Source organism: Myotis brandtii, unplaced genomic scaffold (genome assembly GCF_000412655.1).
Source record: "Myotis brandtii unplaced genomic scaffold, ASM41265v1 scaffold681, whole genome shotgun sequence".
Taxonomy (NCBI): Eukaryota; Metazoa; Chordata; class Mammalia; order Chiroptera; family Vespertilionidae; genus Myotis; species Myotis brandtii.
The window spans coordinates 2,448,627-2,461,949 of record NW_005370660.1 but is presented as its reverse complement, the minus strand read 5'-3'; the positions used below and the strand labels follow the sequence as shown (position 1 = coordinate 2,461,949).

Genomic DNA, 13,323 nt, shown 5'->3' with positions numbered 1-13,323 from the left:
GTGTTTCCCTCCACGTCCTGCGTGGTTCAGGGTTCGGGTCTGGAAGTGGAGCCGCACACAAATGAAATAGAAAAGACACAAGATAATTTGGGAATATGGGGGACCAGGCGAGCAAGTCCAACTCAAGAGGAAGGACTTCCACTGTGCTCAGGCCTCACCAAGCTTTTTATAGTGAGGGGTAAACAAGGTAGTGGTTACCATAGTTACACAGTTCTTGTGAGTTTCACTTGTTTACACTGTTCTTGCACTTCCTCAGCCCATTAGCTTCCCAGATAAGATCTAGGGAGTGTTATAAGGTCAAGCCTAATTATGCTAAGAGGACTGTGCCCTCTAAGCTAGGACTTGTTTGTGACTTTGCCAGCAGGTCAGTCCGAGGCTTAACCCTATATCAGTTTCCCACAGACCTGTACTCAGAAAATTACAGGATGCTGAAAAAAGAAATAGAGGAAGGCATAAACAAATGGCAGAATATAGTGTGTTCATGGATTGGAAGAATCATCATCATTAAAATATCCATACTACCCAAAGCAATCTATAGATTCAATGCACTCCCCATTAAAATACCAACAGCATACTTCAAAGACCTCTAACAAACTCTCCAAAAATTCATCTGGAATAAAAAAAGACCCTTAATAACTAAAGCAATCTTGAGAAAGAAGAATAAAGTTGGAGAGATCACTATATCAGATATCAAACAATATTACAAAGCTACTATCCTCAAAACTGCCTGGCATATAGACATATAGACCAATGGAACAGAACAGAGAACCCAGAGATTGACCCAAGCCATTATGCTCAATTAATATTTGACAAAGGAGGCAAAGCATACAATGGAGTCAAGACAGTCTCTTCAATAAATGGTGTTGGGAAAATTGGACAGATACATGCAAAAAAATGAAACTAGACTACCAACTTACACCAAACACAAAAATAAACTCAAAATGGATAAAGGACTTAAATGTAAGACGGGAAACCATAAAAATCCTAGAAGAAGCCATCGGCAACAAAATAGCAGACATTTGTTGTAGCAATATCTTTACTGATACAGCTCCTAGGGCAGTGGACACTAAGGAGAAAATAAATGGGACTACATCAAAATAAAAAGCTTCTGCACAGCAAAAGAAACCATCAACAAAACAACAAGAAACCCCACTGCATGGGAGAAAATATTTGCCAATGTGATCTCAGATAAGGGCTTAATCTCCAAAATTTATAGGGAACTCAAACAACTTAACAAAAGGAAGATAAACAACCCAATCAAAAAATGGGCAACAGACTTAAACAGGTACTTTTTGAAAGAGGACATAAGGAAGGCCAAGAGACATATGAAAACATGCTCAAAGTCACTAATTATCTGAGAGATGCAAATCAAAATGACAATGAGGTACCATCTCACACCTGTCAGAATGGCTATCATCCTCAAATAACAAGTGCTGGCAAGGATGCGGAGAAAAAGGCATCTTCGTGCACTGCTGGTGGGAATGCAGACTGGTGCAGCCACTGTGGAGAACAGTATGGAGTTTCCTCAAAAAACTAAAAATGGAACTTCCATTTGACCCAGTGATCCCACTTCTAGGAATATATGCCAAGAAAATAGAAACAACAATCAGAAAGGATATATGCACCCCATATTCATAGCAGAACAATTTATAATAGCTAAGTGCCCATCACCAGAGGAGTGGATTAGAAAACTGTGGTACATTTACACAATGGAATACTACACTGCTGTAAAAAAGAAGGAACTCTTACCATTTGCAACAGCATGGATGGAACTGGAGAGCATTATGCTAAGCAAAATAAGCCAGTCAGAGAAAGATAAATATCACATGATCTCACTCATTTGTAGAATATAATGAACAACATAAACTGATGAACAAAAACAGATCCAGAGACAGAGAAGCATCGATCAGATGCTCAAACCTCAGAGGGAAGGTAGGGGAGGGTGGGGATAAGAGGGAGAGATCAACCAAAGTACTTGTATGCATGCATATAAGCCTAACCAATAGACACAGACACCAGCGGGGTGAGGGCATGAGCGGGGGTGTGGAGGTTGGGGGCCAATGAGGGGGATAAGGACACATATGTAATACCTTAATCAATAAAGAAAGAAAGAAAAAAAACAAATCCAGAGTCATAGTAGCACCAAACAGACTTTCCAACCTATGAAGGAAAGCTGGTGGAGAGGGGGTAAGAGATCAACCAAAGACTTGCATGCATGCATATGAGCATAACCAATGGATAGAGATGGGTTGGGGTGAGGGCATATGCTGGGGGTATGGGGGGGGCCTGGGAGAGATCAATGGGGGGGGAAAGGAGACTTATGTAATACTTTAAACAATAAGGAATTTAAATAAAAAACAGCAATAATAAAATAAAAACAGGTAGGTGACAAAAATGAGTGAATAAACTGGGCAGGCATAAAACAATAGGAATTTGTGTGATTGTGGAAACAGTGGGGAATTGAAGAGAATTGATTTTATGTAAAGGCATTCAAAATTCAGACAACTTTTAAATCGTATATAATAAAACCCTAATATGGAAATTGACTGAACGGCGGAATGACTGGCAGAACAACTGGTCCCTATGATGTGCCCTGTCCACCAGGGAGTAGACGCTCAATGCAGAGGTTGCCTCCTGGTGGTCAGTGCACTCCCTCCGGGGAAGCGCTGCTCAGCCAGAAGCAGAGTGAGCACAGCAATGGTGGCAGTGCTAAGGAGGAGCAAGCAGGGAGGTGGGGCAGGAAGTTCATGCACCGGGCCTCTAGTGTTATGATAACAAAATATGGCTATGTCTAATACCAGTTTTGGTTATAGGCTGTCAGTTTGTAATGCTTGTCTTAAATAAGTTGATACATTCATTATATGTCCATTGACAAATGATATTATAGAGAACATTTAATGCCATGAAAATATGCTCTCATATTTTTAAAAAGCAGCAGCATTCTCATTTTCATTAAAATACACAGAAACACTGAAAATGTCTGTATCACGATGTCGTCAGTGGCAGCCCAGCTGGGTGGCTCAGTTGGTTGGACCATCATCCCATACACCAAAAGGTTGTGGGTTCAATTCCCAGTAGGGGCACATACCTAAGTTGGGGGTTCTATCCTCAGTCCTGGGGCATATGGCAGGCAAATGATTAATGTTTCTTTCTCACATCGATGTTTCTCTCTTCTTTCTTTTCTCTCTAAAGTAAATAAAGACATATCTTCAGGTAAGGATTAAAAATAAATATTAATTAAAAATGTCATCAGGCCCTAACTGGTTTGGCTCAGTGGATAGAGCGTTGGCCTGCGGACTGAAGGGTCCCAGGTTCGATTCCGGTCAAGGGCATATACCTTGGTTGCGGGCACATCCCCAGTAGAGGGTGTGCAAGAGGCAGCTGATCAATGTTTCTCTCTCATTGATGTTTCTAACTCTCTATCCCTCTCCCTTCCTCTCTGTAAAAAAAAAAATCAATAAAATGTATTTTTAAAAAATGTCATCAGTGACTATCTCTACCTGATAGAATTATATGTTCTCTGTGTATTTCTCTGTATTTTCTTAATGTTGTATAATGAACATGAATTGTTTTTACATTCAGAAATACATTGTGTTACAAGGTAGAGAAGTTATGTGGCAATATGGAGCATAAAATGGAGTAGAGTAGGATCAGAAGCAGAGAGATTAAGACTATTGTAATATTAGGGTGAAAGATGGTAGAAGCCAAATTAAGTCAACGGCTGTGAGAACAAAGAAAGTGATTCAATATGAGGACATAAAAAGAACGGGAATTGATAATCTTGGATCTGTTTAGGGTGAAGATAAAGGTTAAGATAACATTAGCTTAAACATGCTATTTCCATTGATAATCCTGGATCTACATAGGTTGGTTATAAGGGTTATAAATTCATTACCCTTAAACATGGTAATTGAAATTGTGAACCTAAATGACATTCCTTAGGGAGAATATATAAAATAGAAATAGGGCAATGGCCTGAATCATGGGGAACTCTTAACATTTAAAAGCCAGATAGAAGAATAAGGCCTCTAGAGAAAATTACCGTATTTCTCCATGTATAAGATGCCCCCACGTATAAGACACCCTCCAGTTTTCCAACTCAAAATTATGAAATCAATATTGTAAACATTTTGCTGGTTTTCCTTCTCTTTTGGCATCTTAAGAAGTTTTCTTCCTGTTTTCTCCACTATCTGATCAGACACTCAGTGAGAGGAGGTCCAAATTGTCTCTCTGCAGTCCTATTTCTATGCTCTTTTGCATAGCTGATTACATTCAGTGTGAATTTTGCAGAGTAAGACAATCGCTTACCTGTATTTATCTTTTTATTTTTTTGACATCTTTATGGGCTCAGAATGCTCTGGTCCCTATTTGCATCTGCACACTCTCCACCTCTCCCTCTAATTACGGCATCAGTAACAATAAGGCTCATGATTGGAGGAAGCCTGTTTGACAAGGTATTGGCAGTTAAGCACCCTCATGGCTCCCTCCTCGGCTGACTGTGTATAAGATGCTCCTCGATTTTCAGTGTAACAGTTTTAGGGGAAAAAAATAGCATCTTATACATAGACAAATATGGTAAGTAGGAATGATTAGAGCAGTGGTTCTCAACCTTCCTAATGCCATGACCCTTTAATACAGTTCCTCATGTTATTGTGACCCGCAACCATAAAATTATTTTCGTTGCTACTTCATAACTGTAATTTTGCTACTGTAAACAATATGTAATTATATGTGTTTTCCGATGGTCTTAGGCGACCCCTGTGAAAGGGTCGTTCGACCCCCAAAGGAGTCGCGACCCACAGGTTGAGAACCGCTGGATTAGAGAGATAAAGCAACTAGAACAGCGGTTCTCAACTTGTGGGTCACAATCCCTTTGGGGGTCGAACGACCCTTTCACAGGGGTCGCCTAAGACCATCGGAAAACACATATAATTACATATTGTTTACAGTAGCAAAATTACAGTTATGAAGTAGCAACGAAAATAATTTTATGGTTGGGGGTCACCACAACATGAGGAACTGTATTAAAGGATCGTGGCATTAGGAAGGTTGAGAACCACTGAACTAGAAGGTTATTATGGAAACTAAAGGGAGTAGGTTTCAAGTAAGATTTGGTCCATGATGCTAGTAGAGAAAGCATCTTGCTTGCCACTGATGTTTTCTTCCTATGAAAGGACCTCAACTAGTTCCAGGTCTTTCTCTACAAATGTGAAGAATATCTGATTTAGCTTTGTCCTCTAGCCTCCAAGAACAAGATTGTCTAGAGTCTGAATTCTCATTTGATCTTCCAAGCTGTCTTGTCAAGAGTTGCTAGGAATTGGAGGTATAAATCTGCCTAATTATGGGAATCAGTTGTTAGGGCTAAACAATATCACTTCGTTTTATTGTTCAGAACCTAGGCAAGAAGAGAGGAGTTAGTTTATTGGGATCTCCTTGTAAAGTGCAACAATTGTCAAATCCCACAAGGGTCAGGTGAAGTAGGGGCTGACGAGGCTAATGGCAATTAAGAAGTAAATCACAAATCACTGTCTTCCTTAATAAAGTTAGTTTCTTCTTTAATAAAGTTAGTTCCTTTAAGGAAGGTAATTGAGAAATGTCTCCCCAGTGGTGTTGGTGGGACAGCTATAACTACTGCTCCAATCCTTGTTCTGTAAGATTCTCTAAGAATGGGACTCTGCCACCCAGGAAAATAATATTGGTCAGGGATATTTTAGTTGAAAATTAATGAAATTTACCTTAAAATGGCTTAAATAAGAGTGGCAGGGATGGGTAGGAGAAAAGGTAGAACTCACTGGTCAATTAATTAATGAAGAACAATGGGGAGCCTATGATACTGATGTCAAGTGATATCATCTGGACTCTACTCTCTATTGTTCATATCTGCTTTCTTCTGTTCTTGCTATATGGTAAGAGAGGCTTTCTCCATGTTGTGTCAAAGATAATCAACAGCAGATCTAGCCTCAGTAAAATTTTCATAGATGACTCTGGAAAGATTAGCTTGGTTCATATGCCTATCTTTAGGGCAGGGGAAAAATTACATATTAACAGATTAATCAGCTAAGAGAAAGGCATCTCCTGAAAGAATGGACATACAAAAACTGTGGTCTACTACATTCCACCCTTTGGCTACCTAGCATCTATATTTGTGCTTCTTTCAGTACATATAATTTTTTTAATGCCCTTAGACCAAGACAATGTAATTATCCCATGAACAACTCTCCTCAATGGGAGACATGCCAAGTCTCATCCAATTTTTGCATTTTGCTTGAAAACGAAGAGTTCTGGATAACCTGCATTTCTTTTGGTCAGGTCTGGATGTAACTCTTCATGTTACAGAATAATAAAGATAATTTTAAATAGTGCTATAGACTTAACAAGAGCAAGAGTACCCTAATTACCTAGTAGATGGGGTCTTTGGTCAGTTAATATAGTGGTCTTGAGTTTGCTCTCTGGAAGACACTCCCTTATCTCTTGCCCACATATAATGGGTACTGAAATTAAGCAATCAGATGCCTTTGTTTGCAAGGCTTCATGTTTCTGTCAATAAAATTCTCTTGCAATCTTAGTTGCCTGCGGGTCACTTTGCTTTTCGGTAACTCTGTGGTTTAGAAACCAAAAACAGAGATGGTATGTGAATGTTTTCTATCCTTTAGCAATATGTTTCAAGGTTGGAATGCCAGGTCTATCCTCCAGCCAACTAAACTTAACTATTTCTTTTTTGACCTTTGGAGCCAAAATTATAAGCTGAAGGATGAGTTTAAAGGAAATACAGCTAGGTTTTACATTTGTTCCCTTGCCCCCAAGTTCCATCTCAGTGAATGGCTTCTCACAACAGGACTAATTTGACAACCTTTGTCAGACAGGATGTATACAGCAAGAGATGCATGAGGTGATCAGGATCAGGTTTTTCCCAGGGTTCAAATGACATCTTTTACTCTGTTTCCAACTCCCTATTTTTGTTTGCATCAACTTTAGCTCAGGAGAAAGAATGTGGGTTTTTGCAAACCTGTAAACTGCAGGCTTATTTGATTCTCAGCCACATGGCTTACTGAGTTCATGTGGAAAGGGGGTGTCAAAAATACATCCTTTCTTTTGCATTCAGTTAGCTAGCTTGATCTGAAGTGCATCTCTTTCTTGTAGGACCTCACTAATGGACACACTCCAAAATCCTGGCGTTTTTCTACCAAATTCCTGAAAGCTTCAATCTTGATATAGTCATTGTCTAAGACCTAAAATTCAACGGGTTTCTTGCTTGCTACATACAACACAGTAAATATTGCCAAGGACCAAGGGGTTCTTATTACTGTGCATCCCACCTAGACTCAACAGTTCTACATTTCAGGGTATCTTCTTTGTTGACACTGAAACAATGTTATGTACTTGCCAGGAATAAAAGTCCAAACCTTGCTATTTTGAGATTCCGTACTCTCTTTCAGTTTAACAGTCTGTTTTGATTTTACATCAATTTTGGATTCAAGTTCAGGGAATTTTAAGTTTAAGGTATTTTTAGGCTCTTTTTATCTAGGATTTTATATGGTTGCTAAGGGTAAGTTCTTCACCATCATGGCCCTATTGGAGGGGCATCTGGTCAGCATGCTATCTGAATTTGTTGCTGAAAGGTCCGTTGTTGCTACAACTTGCAATCAATTCTCAAAGTGCCATTTTCCCTCTACCCTTACCTCAGAACTTAGAGGGATGTTAGTGTCCTCTCAATAGGATCCTTTACCCAACCCATGGATTCATACCACAGCCTCTGCCAGGAGTTTTCACCATCCTGTATTGCAGCAAACTCCTGGAAAGCAATTGGGCTCTTACTGTGAGTCACACTTATAAACCTCTTAAGGAATTCCGTATTTCCTTTTTAGTCCACTGTAGTCAAGTTAGTCAAGTAAGACACAGCAGTGGTTTTCAATACTGCCCGATCCTCTCAGCTTAACCGTATTATGCTGCCATTTCTACTTGATTGTTGCTCCATTAGGCAAATTACCAGGTGGGACCCTGGGTAGAAGCCATAAGCTCCCTGTTTTTGAATTCTGAAGTCTTCCTGGTTGTATCTATCCCTTACTCCAGTGGTTCTCAACCTTCCTAATGCCGCGACCCTTTAATAAAGTTCCTCATGTTGTGGTGACTCCCAACCATAAAATTATTTTCGTTGCTACTTCGTAACTGTAATTTTGCTACTGTTATGAATCGTAATGTAAATATCTGATATGCAGGATGTATTTTCATTGTTACAAATTGAACATAATTAAAGCATAGTGATTAATCACAAAAACAATATGTAATTATATATGTTTTCCATGGTCTTAGGCGACCCCTATGAAAGGGTCATTTGACCCCCAAAGGGGTCGCAACCCACAGGTTGAAAACCACTGCCTTACCCCATAGGGTTTCAACTCTGAGAAAAGAGCCAGAAAATATGTCTCAAACCATGGGCTCTTTTCTCCTCCAATACCATTGAGACTGCTTCCATTTTCTTCTAATAATTTCATTCTCAAGCAAGTTCACTCTGAATGCTGGCCAAAGCCATAGTTAAAGTTTTTGCTTAATTCCAGAGTGAGGTATTTTTTTTTTTTCTCAACAGTGCTAGCCCAAATGATGAGACTATCTCTGACTGGCTTCATTTTGTTAATTAACCTGCCCATTCCTCAGCCAATTATTATAATTGAGGAATAGGGTACTTTGGCTGGCCTGATTCATGGGTCCACCCTGTGGTATGGGACTTAGGACCAGGTAATAGATGGTTGCACCCAGGGAAAAAAAGGTAGGTCTATCCTATATAATAAAACCCCAATATGGAAACTGACTGAATAGCAGAATGACGGGTTGCGATGATGCCCACGGACCACCAGGGGGCAGACGCTCAAGGCAGGAGCTGGACTCATGGCTGGTGAGTGCAGTGGTGGTGGCCTCTCCCACCTCCGCTGTAGGCGGGCAGTAACGAGCAAGGGGTCCCGGACTGTGAGAGGGATGTCTGACTGCCGGCTTAGGCCCGGGAGGGATCAGGCCTAAGCTGGCAGGTGGACGTCCCCTGAGGGGTCCTAGACTGTGAGAGGGTGCAGGCTGGGCTGAGGGACCTCTTCCCCCAGTGCATGAATGTCGTGCACCGGGCCTCTACTATTAGAATAAACTTTCATCTCAGTGGCTTAACACAAAAGAATGCATATGAACTCTAACATAAGTATTCCTAACAGGCAGGCAGCTAACCTCCAAATGCTGATTCAGGAAACCTGAGTCCTATATTGTGGTTTCACCAACTTTAATGCACGGCTTCCAATACAAATGTGTTCATCTTCCTCAAGTTGTAGGGAATTGGAGATCTTGGAGGACTTCTCATGTGATACTTTTATGGACCAGAGCTGCAATAGGAACACATTACTTCTACTCATATTTCTAGTTACTTAGAACCTAATTGGCACATCTAACTAGTTAGCCCAATTGCAAGGGAGGTTGAGAAATAGAATGTGTGCCCAGAAAAAGAATGTAGTGACCACAAGAGTCCACAATTATCACTAAATATTTATTTTATCTCTCTTCATACACACAGAACACATCCCACCCCAATCTAAAGTTCTACCAAGTCACTAAGTCAAGCTTAAAGTCTAGATTTTAAAAAAATGTTTTTATTGATTTCAGAGAGGGAGGGAGAGGGAGAGATAGAAACATCCATGATGAGAATCATTGATCGCTGCCTCCTGCATGCCCCCCACTGGGGATTGAGCCCGCACCCTGGGCATGTACCCTGACCAGGAATCAAACTGTGACCTCCTGGTTCATAGGTCGATATTCAGTCGCTGAGCCACACCAGCTGGGCTAAAATCTAGATGTTCAGGTAATGCAGTCATCTTCATTAGGTCCAGATGCAACGTATGAACGAAAGACAAGTTTTCTCTCATATCACCCCATTTCCCAGGAAACACAATGATCATGGGCAGGTAACTACAAAATGCTCATTTAGAATAGAGAAAAATGTGACACTAGGCAATACACATGAACAGCAATAATGAAATATTTCACAGGCATTTCTCTCAAGGGTGGAGGAAGTTTTGATGAGAGCTCAATCTGGTCTTTCAAACTCCCTTGTGATCCTCTGTCCCTGTATGGACCCGATACTAGCCTCTGAAATGTTTTGTCCATCATTTCCCATGGCCACATTCCATTTAGGTACTGGGGAGCTGTAAAGCATTTATTTCCTACTTATGCAAGTTTGGGGTTGAACAGTTGCCTTGCTGTTTAACAACTGAACACTATTTGAACCAAGTTCATGATTTTTGGGGGAGGGGGTTAATCCTCACCTGAGGGTATTTTTTCCATGGATTTTTTAGAGAGACTGGAAGGGAGGAAGGAAGGAGGGAGAAAGAGAAACATCAACGTGAGACACATCAATTGGTTGTCTCTTGCACGTGCCCCTACTGAGGCTGAGATCGAACCTGCAACCCAGGTGCATGCCCTTGACTGGGAATCCAACCCACAACCCTTCGGTGCATAGGCCAGGCAACACTGGCCAGGGCCAGGTTCATGATCTGATTAGTAATAAAACTCCTTCAGAAATTAAGTCTTATGATATACTAGAGGCCCAGTGCATAACATTTGTGCATGGGTAGGGTCCCTAGGCCTGGCCAGTAATCAGGGCTGATCGGGGCTTTCCTGCTGCTGGCTGGGGCCTTCTTTCGTTCCGTGCCGCCCCCTGGTGGTCAGCGTGAGTGATAGCAAGCAGTTGAACTCCCAGTCGAACTCCAGAGGGGACACTTTACATATTCGCCTTTTGTATATATATATATAGATTTGCTTCTAGTAATTACTCCCAAAGTTCTTTCTTATATAATTGCCAAAACTGAATTACTTCTTTGCTTCCTTGCCCATGTCAATTTCTCTAAAACATCATCCCAGCCAACGTAATGGTCTTGGATGAGAAGGCCAAAGCTTTCATTTGATCTTTGATCCAGAACTAAATCTTAAAAGAAATTGTACTCAAGGCCTTTTCATTTCATTTTACTATTCAATGTCTAGAAAATGTCATCTTTACCAATCCTTCCAAATTTCTTATGCACTTTAATTTCTGTAATTATTTCCAAAGCTCTTTAGTAAAATTTATCTAAAAGTAAAATGTAAAATTCAAAATACACTATAATTTTGAACTGTTTCCTCTGGACTACAGCCTCAATAGATAGCTATTATGCTTTTCAATTATCACAGGTAACAGTTTTACCAATTATTTTCCCACTGCAAAGCATGGGTTTCCTTCTTCCAGCCTCTGATATCAGTTTCTTCAACATCTGCTGTATCATCACTAAAACAATACAATATATTTTAGGTTATTGTCTTAGTAGTACCCCACTTCTGATACCAATTTCTGGATTAGTTATGGTCATTCTAGTTCTTTTAAGATGTAAATTCTCAAATCTTAATTTTCTCTCCTATAAGAAGTCCAAAAAGAAGTGTTTTCTAATTTGGATGTGGTTTAGTCACATATGCTCCTTCTCTCTTCTGGCTCCAACATCTCCAACATATTGTTTTCAAGGTTTCTATACTCATTAGCTTCAATCTGATGGAGAAAGATGAAGGGAAAGGGAGGACCCCATTAAGCCTGGAAATGAGCATATCATGTCCATTCATATTTCATTGACTAAACGTCAACCACATGGCAAGGAAAATTGGGAAATTTATTCTAGCTGTACTAGTATATCCAGGAAGAAAAAATAAGTCTCATGAATGGCTGGTCAAGTTTCTGTCACAAGGTTCTAAAAAGAAAAAAATGCTAGATAAAAATAACAGAAAGTCACTCCAATCTATTAAGTTTGACCTCATCCTACTAGTGCCACCAAGATAATTTCAGTACTCTATAAAAGAACAATAACTCATTTTCTTCTAAATAATGGGATTACTTTAAAGACAGTATTTTTTATAGCATATGTACAGAATTTAGAATTAAGAATGACATTCAGATAACAAAAAGAGACATTGAACGTAGAGTATATTTTAAAGCCTGACTGTGAAGGAAATAGAGGGGAACCAGAAATGTGGAAGATTAAAGACAGAAAAGATAATAAATGGAAGAGAAAGATGGAATGGAACCAGGGAACAGATGAATAATTCATCTGACATAAGAACGGGGAGTATCTCATTCCTCTGATACTGGAGAAAAGCAAAGAAGTATCTAATTTTCTAGCATTTGGAAAATTGAAGGAGTTTGTGCCTAACACCATTAATTTTCTTGTAAAGTTTGAAGTAAAGTCATATAATGCAATGTGGCCAGAATTTAAAGACTGCAAAAAGTATTCTGGTGGGAAGGGAGGCATAGGTGCTGAAAGGCATGCAAAATAGGAGGGAGAAATCCAGTTGAGGTTATAGAACTTAAATTTGTGTGGTTAGATAAACAATGGTGCCTACTGTCCTGCACAGGAAATCGGCGAACACTGCAGGAGAGGAACAGGCAGATGGTTAGTACTTGGTGTGTAAACCTGCGATAGCACCCATTACACTATAAAGCCTCTGGAACCCAACTTTGGTTTCCGACACTATCCACACAGTAGGCACATGATGAATTTTTGCTTGAATGGATTGATTCAGTCATTGCCAATTCTGCCCTAGTACTCTATAGAGCGACTGGCAACTGCCCACATTTCATTCGGTATGCCAATGTTAAAAGGAAAAAAGCCCAAAAAAAGTCAGGCACGCGCCGCTAAACTTAGCAGCCTTAAGATGACAACTACGTCGGCTGAGACATACTTTTTATCTTGTGCCAGTACATCTGCCTTTGACGTCTGCTTCATTTACCTTATGCCACTGTGCTCTTCGTGGATCAGAAAACGGTAATTCCGAGCTGAACAAACTACGCTATTATTTCCAAAGTCCCGGAGGTTCTTCGGCCAACCAACAGCAAACTCACAACCCCCATCACAATGTTCCTTCCGAGAGGTGCCTGGACAAGGCTGTTTACGAGGCACACTTCGCAGGTAAACGCGGGAAAGGTGAAGGGCGGAAGAACCACACCGGGGTCAGTCCGCGAATCGTCTGCAAAGCCTGGCCCAGATCTTGTTTCCTTCTCCCCTTTGGAACTTTAGGTTTGTAGTGGTCAGACCTCACCTAATCGAACTCCTTCATATCACACAAGCATAAACGCAGGTTCAGGAAGTGTGACCCAAGACTTCAATTAGGCAAAGAGGGCTCTCCCCCTAACGCCAGGCCATCTCTCAGGAGCCAAAGCGCTAACTCAGGAGTTGGCAGCGAGGAGGGGGGAGGGAAAAGGCAGGAATAAAACGATGTACAACCGAGCAAAACGAGGCCCCACCTCCCGGATCTGGAGGTCCGGGCCTCCCGCTA

General features: G+C 40.6%; 1 long non-coding RNA gene across 1 annotated transcript; it reads right to left on the bottom strand.

Moving 5' to 3' along the window:
* Positions 1-10,293: 10,293 nt before the first annotated feature.
* Positions 10,294-12,820, bottom strand: LOC102239887. The gene is made up of 3 exons (XR_001359713.1): positions 12,730-12,820; positions 11,210-11,290; positions 10,294-10,330 (listed from the first exon to the last, which is right to left on the bottom strand). It is a non-coding gene; the product is annotated as an uncharacterized LOC102239887 (long non-coding RNA).
* Between the last annotated feature and the right edge of the window lie 503 nt (positions 12,821-13,323).